Source organism: Labrus mixtus, chromosome 7 (assembly GCF_963584025.1).
Source record: "Labrus mixtus chromosome 7, fLabMix1.1, whole genome shotgun sequence".
Taxonomy (NCBI): domain Eukaryota; kingdom Metazoa; phylum Chordata; class Actinopteri; order Labriformes; family Labridae; genus Labrus; species Labrus mixtus.
Window position 1 is genome coordinate 18,867,432 of NC_083618.1, and position 11,303 is coordinate 18,878,734.

At 40.7% G+C, this 11,303-nt stretch overlaps 1 protein-coding gene across 1 annotated transcript in view; it reads right to left on the reverse strand.

Annotated features, from left to right (window-relative positions):
- Nucleotides 1–9,133, reverse strand: part of LOC132978266 (metabotropic glutamate receptor 4-like) — a 188,734-nt gene extending 179,601 nt beyond the window's left edge. The window contains exon 1 of the mRNA XM_061043419.1: nt 8,510–9,133. The gene's annotated coding sequence lies outside the window, so the exon portion shown is untranslated. The remainder of the gene's footprint in view (nt 1–8,509) is intronic.
- Nucleotides 9,134–11,303: the final 2,170 nt, after the last annotated feature.

Below are 11,303 nucleotides of genomic sequence, written 5' to 3' on the forward strand. Positions count from 1 at the left end.
CAGTGCAGCGTGATCACAGTGGACTGCTGCCTCGGTGCCCGGTTACACCCACACTGAGAGGTGGAAAGAATATCCAAGCAGGAGTGTTCCTATGTTGTTAAATTTTACTCAGGCCATACTTGAGCTAAACTAAAAGAAGAACTCCCAAAAGTATCTACTGTATCTATCTATCTATATATCTGTCCGTCCATTGTTTCCATTATTTCATTAAAATACAGGAAAAAAAGCCACATACCAGCAAATATTACACGACATGCATAAATTGCAGGAGGGGAAATTACAGGTGATAGTTAATGGTAACACCGGTGCTGTCAGAGCTCTCTTTCTCAGCAAGCCTCTCTTCTCTCCGGTATCATCCTGACTGTCAGTCTTTCAGAGGAAAAGAAGGGAATGCAAGAAATCTGCGGCATCTGCGGCTCCCTTTTATGGAAGCTGTAATTTTACCTTTAAGGAGAAAATTTTTTTTCAGATGCTGCACGTTAATTAATTTTGTCTTGCCCATGTTAATGAGCTCTACTGGTCTATAAGGGGAATATGGAGAGGAACAGGATGTGGGTTTAGTGGTTTAAAATTTTGGACGGAGGGAGCTCGAGGGCAGCTTAAGGCAGACGGGAAGGAGTGGAGGTTTATGTCTTCATTTTTCTGGATTTTACTTGGTTTACTTGGATGTATACAAAATTAGATATATTACATATTGTGCTCATGACTGGACAAGTCAAGTCAAGCCCATTTTGAGAAAGGCCAAAAAATCCATAACACACAACGACTCCTCTCTCAAAACTGATTATTACACACTTCTATGGATGTCAATAACAGTGCGAAGTGCAAAATAAGAGTGAGAGTCAGGGGGACTGAGGGCCTTGCTTTATTGGGTCCTGGTGTAGCTTTAAAGAAATTGTATACTTTCTCAGTAAGCACTTTTAACACTTAAAACAGGTGAAATCAATATCTTCATCCCAGCAATGGATCAAATAAATGTGTGATGTGAAAGTTTCACTCAAAGTCACAACCCTGCAACAAGTTTTACATCAGTAGTGTTACAGAACTTTCAGCTTCTTGTTGTTGTTGTTGTTGTTGTGGTTTTATGCTTTACTCTCAGCTCTCTCATAGCATTGTATACAAGCCCCAGCAGGCCGCTGTTAATACCAGAAGTATGCAAAGCACACTTTTATATCAAATAAGGTCAGATTAAAATGGGAAAAAGACATGATGACAGAAGACTGAAAAGACTCTCTACATGGAAATCTAACATATTACACATATTGGAGGGATTTTGAAGAAAGCATGAGGTACTTGGTTACACCTTGCCAAGTTGTTAAATACTCCCCCCTCTGAGGTCCCAGTTGTTGTTGGAGAGGGTGTGGAGAACAAAATCAAATTACACACATATTTCTCCTCAGTGTCCAAGGTTATTACCATTCTGGAAAGAAGTTGAGAACTCTTTATTGAACATTTTTGAGTTGAATTGACGACTCAAACCAGACAATCTCTTGGGCTTTAATTGACTTAGGACAATAAACCAAACTAACATGAATCTCTTTAGCAGTCTGCATGTGGCTGCCATGAAGCAGGTGAGAAGGACAAAGAAACAATAAAATCCTCTCAAGGTAAAATTTTGGTGAACAACAATAGAACAAAGTTAAGGTACTTTATATTATCATGTAAAATTAGAGATGACATACTAAAAATAAGTAAGATCACAGACGTGGTAGACTGCACAATTATGATAACTCATCCCAAAACCTGAGGTGAAAAGGCTTTCAGCACTTATAATGAATGTTTGAATTTGAGTTTATTTATTTAATAGGGACAATGCAATTTAACATAGTTTCAATACAAAGCATGAACCTGATGTGCTGCACAAAGAGTTTATAGCTATCGCTCGTTTCCCCAGTTGGGCTTTTAGGTAAACAAACAGAGTAAGTTGGAGTTGTTGAAGTTTTTTAATTGTTTCCTTTTACTATTTAAAAAAACTTTTAACTGCTTTTTATGAATAAATTAAATACCATCAGTGTGTGATGTTAAATGCCTTCAAAGTTTAGCTTTATGATGAGAGGAGGATACTTCCTTTTTGTGTCCAAATGTTTTATTTACTTCTTCCAAATCTGATGTTACATAAAGTCTTGATTTCCCAGAGTGCCTCTTGATAACCCCCCCAAGAAGAAAAGGAACTCTGTGACAGTCATTTTCAGTAACTATAGACAACAGTTAGTTACCCAACAGCTTGTGTGGGATCTTTTCTCTCCATTTCACTCTGAATATGTGTTACATTAGAGACCGCTTACAGGTATAGTATGTGACATTATGACTATAAACAAAATTCAAACATGTATACGTGTTATCAAACTCCCTCTTTGATGCTCTGGACAGGATGTTACTTCCTTCAGATTGTTTATGTTTTGCTCAGAGGCTCAAACTTGTTTCATATATTCATAAACCCCTCCCTCTTCAACCGTTAACCCTGGGGGAGGAGAGACAGCCCCACTCACTCAGGGACGCAGTTTCTAGTGGCACAATGAAAGCGCGTCATCGCAAGAGTACAACAGAAGGAGAACCAGCAGACTTTCCAAATCCAAGAAAATACTTTTGTTGTCCAACGAAAACAAACTGATAACAAACCAAATCAACTTTGAGTTGCATAACGTTACTTGAAATTGACTGCAGAATCAATTTTTTTTTCTAGATATTTTTTCGTCCTTTATTAGGACGGCTAAAGAGAGCCAGGAAATGTTGGGTGGAGAGAGTGGGGGGATGACATGTAGCAAAGGGCAGAGGTCGGATTGGAACCCACGCCGCAAGAGGACTATAGCCTCTGTACATGGGGCTCGATATAACCGCTAGGCTACCCGGCGCCCCCAGAATCTTGTTTTTAGATTAGAACTAGCACTCGTCTGCTGCTATCTCTACCTCACAGAACCCTGCTAGTGAAACAGGACAGGAGGAGCAGGGGAAGTATGGATACAAGAAGGGAGGAAAGGAGCTGAGGGATGAAGGAGGTGTGACTGAAGAGAGCATTGTTTTGATCTAAAAATCTTCTCTTTATTCTTTTGTTTAGGCTAAATCATCCCTCTGCAGTTTATTGCTCTATTGTAAGAGCATCTCTATTGTGTGTCTTTTGACTATTTCAATGTCTTCCTGTTTGCTGTCATTTTCTGAAACATTTTATATATCTTTGGAAATGTCAGGCAAATATGACATCAAATAAGTGCACAAGTTTTGACTTTTTTTAAAAGTTTTATCATTTTCCATTGTATATATCTTTCTGAAATGTGTCTTTTGTTTGGGCCAGTTATCCAAGTCCATATTAAAGGAGTACATGTGCAAAAACAAAATAGCCCCAAAATGCATACATTAGCACGGACAGAGTGCTTTGAGCTGTATTTTTAGTTACTTCAAAAGAGGTGTTTATCCATTATTCATATGATTGAAGGCAAAACACATTCCCTTTCATCAATTTGACAAGGACACTACACTCTCTAGATGAGAAGGGTGTATTTAACGGGGGAAACGATCAATAAAAAAAACTTTGAAGTCCATTTTTGGTGATTGACAATCAACAGACACTAAAGAATCCAGCCCTGCATGGCGCTCAAAGTCAAGTTCAAGTAAACTCTCAGCGTTACATGAAGGTATCATTTACCTGAGTCTTCAACTGCGTCAGAGATTGATGGCCATGGGGCATGCTGGGAACATTATCTGGACTTGAGTAAAGGTGAATGTAACTTGATGACAGATTCACGGGGGTGAGAGGCTGGATGCTCTCGAACCCCGGCGTAAGATAATGTCTATAATCCACTGCAGGGATGTTAAGTGCACTCATTTCACACTCCATTTCACACAGCGCTGCCCCAGGAAGAGTCCGTGTGTGTGATGACTCAGGAAACGTGCAACATCGCTCTTCTGGATCTTTCTGTTGTTTCTTTCTGCCCATTTGTTCATAATTTGAAATCGTTTTTTCCACGCCGTTTCAGGATTAATGATATGTCGAGGAATATAATAAGGGGCGGAATCCATGTTATGTTCTGAATTCATACTAGTTAGTAAAAGTCGATGTTTGGGAGCAAATTACTTCAAAAGATGTATTGCAGACATTAAAATGCTATTTGAAGGTGTCAGTTCTACCTGTTGCTTTTCCCTTAATATACCCGCTAATGCACAAATTGAAATGGAAAAACTGAGAAAGAAAATGTCTGCTTACACGAGATTACCAGTTACAAGGACAAAACTGAAATTTACACCCATCATCATCCAAAAGAATAAGACATCCTCCCAATGGGCATCAATGGGCCATTATGATAGTGTCTAAATGATGTTCATGAACTCCTTTCTTAAATATCTTGATATGTTTTCATACTCTATCAACATATAAAATACATAAAAACCTGCATGATAGGAATACAATATAGACGTCCAACTGATGTAACACAAGGGCATTTGCAAAAATGAGAAAAATGCATCAGAGCACGTACTTTTAGTGAGTCATGTATATCTTTTGGTAAAAACTCCTTTCCAGTTTAAGACCCCGTCTCTTTTAGAAGCATAGTGTAGCTGCACGTTTTGACTAATAAAAGCAGGTTTCAGTTAGAGGTTCTGATGCATTTAGTGCTGATGAGTCAGCGTATTTAACAAAAGGAGAAAAAGCAGCAAAATGGTAAGCGTATCAGCCGTGCAGCCGGTCGGTGTACCGTCTTAAAAATCAAGATCAAATCAGTGATTTTTAACTTACTTTGTGCATAGGTAGATATTCTTTCTGGTGTAATCAATATAGGGGCGATTCTAGGGGTCTGTTGGGGCCCTAAACAAAAATGTATTGGGGGCCCCTCCAACCAGTGTTCATTATTATTTTCCTCTTTCTTTTTTCCGCCCCAGACAGGGAAGTCATCTTCATTTTCCTTCATTGACAAATTTTGGTTTTCACTGGAATAATGCTGCAACGCTTAGCAGGGCATTGAGAGTGAGTGCTGTCAGATGGGGGCCCTGCTTATTGAGGTTTCCTACTGTCATTGCAAAATTTGCCCATTCTGAGGAAATGCTATGGTTTAAAGTTTGTCCGCCGTTGGGGGCCCCCCCTACTGGCCTGGGGCCCCAAGCAGTTGCCTGCCTTGCCTGTTGACAAGCAGCGCCTCTGATTATACTTTTATAGAATTTCCCATCCTTGCTTTGCAAAGTTTTGTTTAAAAATAATGAAAAGCCCATCTTGTATTGACACCTGTCCCAGATAAAGGCAGGTTGGTTTCACAGACTGACGGAAATAAAAGCCTGGCCTATTAATAGAAGTTTTACGGTGTGTAAGACAAATTACTGTAAAAGCTGTATCCCTGTCATTTAAATGCTATAAGGTTTGATTTGTACCTGTTTCATTCTTTAGGTACACATGCACAAATCGAAATAGAACTTCATGAGACAGCAGCACATGTTGTTATGTCAAAACCAGCTAATGGGCAAAAGTTAAATCGGCATCCAGCAGCCGTAGAAACACAGCCTCAATGGTCCATTATGATGCAGAATAAATGGTGTATAAACCCCTCGTGATGGAAATGCATTGGTTTAAATATATTGGATTACTAGGAAACATTGAAACAGAAAGGTCTGTTTGATAATGAACAAAATGTAGTAGTACAAATGTAGTGTGTAATATCCTAATGCAACTCAAGGACGTGACTAAATCTTATGTTCTTTTAGGTATTTACTCTTAGTTTTAAGACAAGCATGAGCATACTGTGTGCATTTTATGTCAGAAATCATACTGGTGAATTACAGACATTAAAGCTATTCAAATGTATACTTTTGAGCTATTGATTTACCCTAAATGTGCGACTTTACACTTTTACAGCGGGCAGCGGAAGCTCAGCCTGTAGGGACTTGGGTTGGAAAGCGGAGGATCGCCGGTTCAAGTCCCAGTGCGGACCAAAATACGGAAGTTGTTCTGGTAGCTGGAGAGGTGACAGGGCACCCTCAACCTCTTCTGATGCAGACACATTGGGGGAATCATCTAGAAGTATTTGCAGACATGTTTATACAATATCAACATTTAATGTATAAAGAAATAACCATAGGATGCAAGTGTGCATGATATACAAATGCAACACCAGGGGCATACTTTAGGGCAAGTAGTATTACTAAGTTGTGTATTTATTTATGTTTAAACTCGTATTTTCTTTCCATTATAATACAGATGACATTATGCACATCAGCACATCAGTACAAGATAAAATATAGTGCACAAGCGAATCTGGAAAGGTTCTTTTTACTTAGTCATGTATTTATTTAGGTATTCCTCTTTAATTGTCTCTCAGATTAAGGGCCTTCTTTCCATTTCAAAGACAAAAAAAACCTGAGCATGCTGTGTTTGAAGTGTAGCCATGTTTCTTATTCCCCCTGCCTTTACTATGGGATTGTTTGGAAAACCTCCCCAGTGAGCAGATGGCGTCTGCCGAGAGGAGAGCAGAGCTGGAACCTGGGCTCTATACGCTACAGAAATAACATTTCACCGTCTCCAGCACAAGCCTTTGTAAGAAAAAAGGAACACACTGGGGTCTACGGGGAATTTAACCACCAGTCTGTTTTGGGAAACAGTGCACACGTTTGTTTATTGCAGCCTTGCTCTTGGAATCGGTGCAGCAGCTACAGTAAAAGATGTGGATACTGGAGGAGTCCCTCTGCAGACAGGAGAACAAGATCAAACCCCCCCTCCTCCCTCCTCTTGGAATGATTTCAATCACTTTGATCATTGTGGTTTTCATCAAATGAATGATGTGTTCTTGATTTGACCCCTTACCAACTGTGTGAAATGTATTGAAGCCTTTGTAGGCTCCCTGCAAGCTTGTGTATTATTAAGCAGAGAATGAGGCGATGCTACAGTATCTCTCCATAGCTGCTTACACTCTGGCCCATGACATATTAACGAGAACTTAGCAGCAGGCAAAGCAGAGGTCTTACGCTGAGTCTGCACTTGCTAAACTAACTCGGGAGGACAAGATAAGCCCGGCATGGCTCGGAAAAGTAAATCTATGGCTGTTTGAATAAGCCCTGCCTGCACCTCTTCCTGGAAGCTACAATCTACACACACAGTATTCCCTCCAATCTCTCTCAGGGGGAGATTTCTTAAGCATGCTTTGTAGCTAGATCCAGGTAGGCTATCAGTCCCTGTTGTGAAGAACATGCCAACAAGAATAACCCAACGTAAGACATAAAATCCATCTGGTGGGAGCTCAGAGGCTGGAAGAGATTGAATTAAAATCTGTCTTTTTGCTGAGTCAGACTCTTTAGATAATTACCCGCTGATATGAGGAACATTTCCCCTCTTGGCTGTAAGTTCAGAGGGAATGCAGACAATGGCATATTTGGCTGCAATCACAGCAGCCCCCCCACCATGAGTTGAAGCTATGAGAGTGAGATAGCACAAAGCTAATCTCCGGCCCCACAAACAGGCCTGAGGGAGCAGCCCCAAATGGAAGCAATATTAATACTGGGGTTTCTTTGTGTGGTGGGGATCTTGGCTTGAGTTATGGTGCTTGACCACGACCTCCAGTGATGTTTTATTAGCAACAGACAATCACATGCATGCAAATGCACATTAATATACATCATTATGAACAGAACACAAGCCTCAGGGTAACCAGAATGCTTTTAAAGTTTGCTGGGGGGTTATGAACACACATATACACACATAAACCCACACAGCAGCAGGCTCACATCAGAACTGTCTCCTATCTCGATGCCACTGCCAGGAGGCTGCACATCTGCACAGCACACTGACTGACAATCGATGGTTTACACACTGTGCGCCCCCCACTATCCTTCCTCCACCCACCCCAACACACACACTCGTAAAAAACAACCCAAAAAAAAAACAACCACCACCACTCAGCCAGCCAGGGTGCTCCCCTGCGTGACTCAACTTGTTTCAGGGCTGAGAGGGAGACACCGACAGAGAGGTGGAGATAAGATAAATGTGGGGGAGCTTTTTGTACCATGTTGCTGCCATTCAGACTCAAACTCGATTGTTTTCTGTAGAAGAAAGACTTGTCCACTCTTTGGTCTGCACTGTGCGTTCAAAACTACATCTTTAATTACACCTTCAGCGTGTAGCTCCGGCACTTTGGGTGTTGAGTCATTCTTTTATCGTTTTTCTGTGAGACTTCAGGTGCCTCTGCAGCGCAGCGAGGCACACGAGCTCTACACAGAAACGCTGCGCCGTAACGCGTAAAAACAATCAATGCACCTCCAGTCCTGGGCGTAGCACTAACAGCAGACATGTATCTGCTTTTATACAAAAAAAAATCATAACATTAAGAATCGTGAATTTGATTGAAGTATTAATCAGGTTTGAAACCAGCAAATTTCATAACAAGTGTTTTGCGTGAAATCATTGAAACATTTGTATTATGGATCCTTGTTATTAGTATCTTTTCCATATTTCGTTGAATACTTATATAAGTCACGATGTTTTTTTGAACATGTATTGCCTTAGATGACCCATTTCTGCAGCTTGTGTGGCTTTACTTACCCCGATCTCAAGCCCACGAAGAATCCTTTTATTAGAAGTGACCCATATCCAAAGCGAAACCGTATCTTGTTGGGTCTGTCAATGCGTGAAGGGAGGCTTTTCCTGAACAATTCTGGCTTTTATGAAACGCAGCATCTAAACATTGTTTCTGAATAGTATCCAAAAGGAATTTCCACACGCATTTCGAGGCTGCGTCGATCCATCCAAAACCATTGCGAGCGCTGTCCACGGAAAAGTGGTGCTGAAAGTCTCAAGTCCCAACTTTCGACTGTGTGCGAATTGGAAATAAATGGCACGTCCAGAACAGGGCCACTCACTTACACAGCTCCCGCGAGGAGAAGATCAGATCTTTACGGGATAACAGAGCGGAGAAGCACATATCCCACACCCGAGGCGAGAGCACTTTCTCGCTGACAGACGGAGGACTGTACGCGCCCCGCGCTCTGGATGTGATTGATGTTAAACGCATCGCAGCACAGCGCCTTTATCAGGGAAGAAATGCACCATCAATGAATGGGGAGAAAAGGTGTGAATGCCAGATTACAGCATGTAATATAGCCAGCTCCTCGGCTCTGGCTGCACAGTCAAAGAGTGACATGAAGCTTTTGCTTCCATTTGTGAAATATCAGCGTCGACTTGCCTGCTGTCTTTTACCTCTCAGCTCACACTCCAGTTTCGTGCATTTATTTTTCTTTGAGATGTGAGAAACAGACACAGGAAATCACCCTGTCTTCACATTTAAATCCAATTAAACTGAATAAATCTCACTATTTAGGACACTTAATAAAGCTGATTTTATGCCAATCAGAGCATTTGGTTTTGCAAGAAAATGTGTAAGGCTACTAATGACATTTGATCCATTTCATATTTTCTGTGCATGGTGTTCAGTTTGATCTGATAGCGTGCAGTCAGCTCAATTGTCTCGGTGGCAACAGAGGATGTGCTGTATGATTGTTTCAAAGATGACGCTTCTGGGTCGACTCTATAACGTTACAGGTGCTGTGTCGCAGCCTATGCAGCATGTTGAGTCTCAACGCGCCTGGGAGGCTGCCTGTGCGTAGACATTGACGAACAAATCAAGTCCAATCACTGAGTGCCAATGAAGCAGAGTCATATTATGAAACCTTGTCCCAGAGTCACGATATTATTACACACAATCTACCTGGGAATAGTTTAATATTTTACTGCGAGGACCTCCAAACTCCAGAATGTAGCTTATTCATGTTAAGTTTAAGTTCAGTGCCCCCCCCCCCCCCATCAATTTCTTCTTCCCTTCTTTTTTCTATGTTGCACTTTTGCCCCTTTCCTCCACTTTTGTACAATTGTCTCTTCTTGTTTTCATGTTATTTTGTGCACATTTTTTTATTTCCAGAAATGCTATAGGGTATCATTCCTGTCACAACCTACAGAACTGATTCAAATGAACACACTGAAAACATAGTTTGCTTGCTCAAGTTACCAAGCTAACTTGCACTAAAATGTCTGATATTTACAGCTGGTTGTCTTTAAATTGGATACAGTGCATTTCAGTTGTCAATATAGATGTCATATAGGCTACTTGTAAGCTACTCTTGTACGTAGGCTAAAATCCTTTTACTATCTCTATTTTACTATTTTTAAATTATAGTTTTTCAGCTACTTTAAATCACTAAAACGTTTATACAGTATAAATATAAACATTGCCTTGATTATTGCCCTTTAATATACCTTGACCCTTTGAAGTAAATTGTTTCTTTTTTGTGTCTTTTTGCATACGCTTTTGTCCAAGGCGTAGAGTGTCATTATTCTATCATTACTGTCTGTATGTTTCCACACTTTGTTTCTGTATAGAAATGGTATATAGGATATAGATAATGTTTTGTAAATTTCCTTGGGTTAAATTACAGGGGAAAAGAGGTGGGTGTCCTCGTTTGTTATCATAATACATCCTGTTATTTATGATGTTTTTTTTGTCAAAACAACAATGTTATAGCCTAGTGTATGTCGCTGCCTGAAAAAACAATTCATCTGACTGAACATGCAGTGGAAACATTGTTATCGTCCGTGGTTATGTTGAGCGCCAAATGGACGGAGGCTACAGTCCTCATCACGGCTGTTGTTGGTTCCAAGTCCGACCTCGACCCTTTGCTTAATGTCACTGCCCCGCTCTCTCTTCCCAACATTTCCTGTCTCTCTTCAGGTGTCCAATAAAGGCAAAGCAAAGTTTGTTTTTAGAGCGGTAGCTGCTAGCTTACAGTTAAGGCAAACTAAGCTTACTTATGTTTTGCATTGTTATCTAATTTGTGATGAGGCTGATCTGGCAGAAGATTAATATGGAGGTGCTTCTCGTGTTTATCAGGTGTGTCTTACCTTATATTTGATTTTTAGAATGACTAGGCATCTCGCTAACTTACTGTTAGCTCTCTGGCTAATAGCTAAACCGAGGAGCTCCATGGGATGTGTCACAGCAGAAATATCTCCCTTTGCTAAGTCATAGCCAACAACCCTAATATTTCCTGGAGTGGTGAACAACATATCTATTGCATTGGAACCCAATGGGATAGGAATTACTTTTTCAGGTATTAGTCAGGCCCTCAGGCATGATCAGGGTATAGAGCGTTACAGCTTGTTCAAAACTTTTAGATTTTCTTTGCAAATTGGTGTGGAAGCTTCTGGCCCATACATTGTCAATCAAAACCTGATAATTTGTTACCTTCCTGGAGTGGTGAGTAGCTCACTATTGAATTTGATCCCTGTGGGAATGGAATGCCACTTTCAGGTATTAGTCAGTCCCTCAGGTGTAACTAGAGATTGG